This window comes from Megalopta genalis, chromosome 2 (genome assembly GCF_051020955.1).
Source record: "Megalopta genalis isolate 19385.01 chromosome 2, iyMegGena1_principal, whole genome shotgun sequence".
In the NCBI taxonomy this organism is placed as follows: domain Eukaryota; kingdom Metazoa; phylum Arthropoda; class Insecta; order Hymenoptera; family Halictidae; genus Megalopta; species Megalopta genalis.
Genome location: NC_135014.1, coordinates 19789042 through 19792408, shown reverse-complemented (window position 1 = coordinate 19792408; position 3367 = coordinate 19789042).

Below are 3367 nucleotides of genomic sequence, written 5' to 3'. Positions count from 1 at the left end.
GCGAACAACGCGCATGTGAGGGGGTTTACCGTTCAACCCCTGACACCAACCCCGTGTTTGTGTCACGTGCACGCCGCGTCACACTAACCACCCCCTCCACAGGTTGCCGAAGGTGCATCCACCTTTTCTGCGACCTGCGACGTCGCTTATCCCCGTCCGGAGACTTCAATTCCGCCCCTCTCCTCGACGGGGCGAGACCAATCTAATCCTTAAATCATAATTTCCGTTCGAAAGCACTTTTATCAAAAGTAGATACACGTTTAAAAACCAACAACATAATATATATATATATATTATACGATATCGTGGAGAATCGCTTCCATTATTTCTTACTTATTTTCTTATTATTATATTTCCATTATGTCTTATCTTGGTAATTTTAGCATCAATGGATAACTGAGATTTTTCTGATTAAAATGAGTCTAAACACGATATAAATCGGATTAGTGTAAGCTATTCACGGATTAATTAATATACAATCTACAAGGTGATTCACGTAACATGCACATCTGAAATAGCTACTACATTATACTTTTTATGAAACACTGTTAAATACTTGATTTCGAAGATGAGTAGAGGTTCTTATATCTAGAGTGGCTTCCAAGTTTTCAAGATCAACGAATTTAACGTTATTCGAGGTGTGAATGTTACGTGACACACACTGTATAATAATAAGCTCTTCGATAAACATAGACTGATTTCCATCGTGTTTGGACTCATTTTAATCGGAAAAATCTCAGCTATCCATTGCTATTACAATTACGAAAGTAGGTCGAAAATTACATAAAATAAAATTTTCTTTCTTGCATGTTTATATTTCTTTTCTTCTAAAATAATTTCAATGAGTTGAAGATACTATATAGGTATTTTTAAACTCTTTTAATCCTTCTATTGCTTTCATGAGTGCATATAATCCACAGTTTATTAATCCGTTGCACAACGATTCTTTTTTCACAGCTACGTTGATTGGCACTTAACAATTACTTTGTCCGTAATAATTTCCCCAATAGAACGAGGCAATTTTTGTTTCATATACAGTTGTGTGAGTTATTATAGACTCAAAATAACATTTACTTTTTTAGGGACAATTCATTAAAAACTTAAACAAAACATCATATTTATGTATTTCTATATTAGAAATAATAAGAAATAGAAATATACATATAAATATCGCTAAAAATATAATAGTTACTTTGAATCTATAATTATTCACACCATTGTATGCTTTCAATTACTTTCATTCCTAGATTTTGATATCACATGAATTTGATTATGTTTTGATTTAGAAGAAATTGTTAACATTCGTATTTAGTAGAGTATGGATGAAATCTTCATCACGAGTCTGACTTGTTATTGCAGCGCAAGGGGTTAATTACGGAGTAAGCAGTATCATTTTTTAAAAACGTCACGCAGCGGCCTCCATTAGGCATTTTCTCCTTGACTGTTCCTATGATTCAAGTGGATTTTATGCAAAACTGTAGAGTTGCATATTCATTGGATCAGTATAGCTTTATTACTGTAATGCGTGAGTTTTAATCGTAAAAATGTAACCTTGAAACAAAATTAATTCTCCGGGGTATTTTGGGAAAAAAAAGGCGGAGATTTACGTCGAGTGATACGTAAGATTGTATTACTGGATTCTGCAGGAATTTGTGCATACTGTTGCGATATTCTTATACATTAAATCTGTTTAGGGGTAGCATTGAATTGGAAACACTAATAATCAAATTTAATATTTTGACAAGTAATTTTACTACTTTTATTAAGTCGAGGTCAAAATTTACTAATTTTACCAATGTATTTCACTTGCTAATAATAGAGAATCTTTATGCATTCATGGCTCATGCAATTTTCTACAATATAAGAAACCGTGAATAATAATAAACTAAGGAACGTTTCACTTAATGATTTAGTTTTCATAAAATTAGCTGTGCAAATGGGAATTTGCATAAACGTCTGCGGTTTATAATATACTACCGTTCAATGGTGTATAAAATAAAAATATCGCATTTCTCAAAGTTAAGAATCAACGAAGTGTGCAGACCAATTATAGCAATAAAATAGCCCCAGGTTTCTGCTGAGTATTTAAGTAATATTATTTGACTGCGAGAAAACTAAGCCAAACAAATAAATTGCAACGAAATCGAACCTAGTGTATAAGCTATTATTATATTAGTATAGAATGTGATATGAAGTCTCTTGTGTATCTAATAATAATTTTCTTAAAATTCGAGGTAAACCACGCTCGCGTTCTAAATATTTGGTAAAGTTTAACAAAATAAATCAAATTTAAAAAACTTAATTATAAAATAAAAATAAAAGCTTAGAAAATTGGAAAAAAATGTTTCATCCTAGATAAGAAGGTTTACTACACCCAAGAACATGCATCAGAGTAACATTTTTCTTAACTTTCGTACATAAGTGTATATTTGTCCACGACTGTAGATTGAATGGAATCGATTACAGAAATTGGTTACATTTCGCAATGTGTGCACAAAGAATCTGCCAGTTATCGACGTAATACCGTAACGTCGATGAGTCAGGACTTGAGAAGTCAGGGTATTAGTGACCGTACGCAGCCCCTAATAAAGGTTCTCCAAAGCAGGGGTCGCGTGATTTGTCCGTAACGGTGAACGAATTTTAACGATACACATCTCACGTTCTGTGTTCCTTTTTTCATTGTCCCCTTTCTTTTCCATTTTGACCGGCTAATCACGGGATTCGAATCTGATTAGATCTACAGGATTAAAAGGGTTGGTCAAACTTCACACGTGACAGTTACATAAGAAACGACCAGGTATAATTACTGTTTGACGCTGGAGGGTTTGTACAGAAATCTATGCGTTTTTAATTAGGTGCAATTATCGTTGGTCAAACTGTTCCGAAGCGTTGTATTCTTCTGTTTTGTACAATTATTGATGTATACAAAAATTCTTAAAATAGAGTATTTATTTTTAATTTCTAGGTATTGTATTTTTTTCGGAAAATCTTGATTTTACGTAAAAATCACAGTTTAGTAATTAAATACTCAATACTCTCTCAAGTCTCAATGATGAGAAATCTGATCTTATGTATTCTTTGTTTTAATGATGACGATTTGAATTCTTTTATGTGTTCTTCGTTTTAATGATGACAATTTAAGTACTTTTATATATTCTTCGTTTCAGGAATGAAGAATCAGAATTTTTGTACAATATACAAAATATAATATAATTTAACAAAATATAAATTTTTAAAATAGAATATAATAGAATATAATTGCATCAGATGATTACAAAAGTTCATATCATAGAAGTGAATAGCTTCCACGTTTCATGGAGAAAAAAAGAGACAATTATTTAACATTGTTAACATGAATTAAAAATTT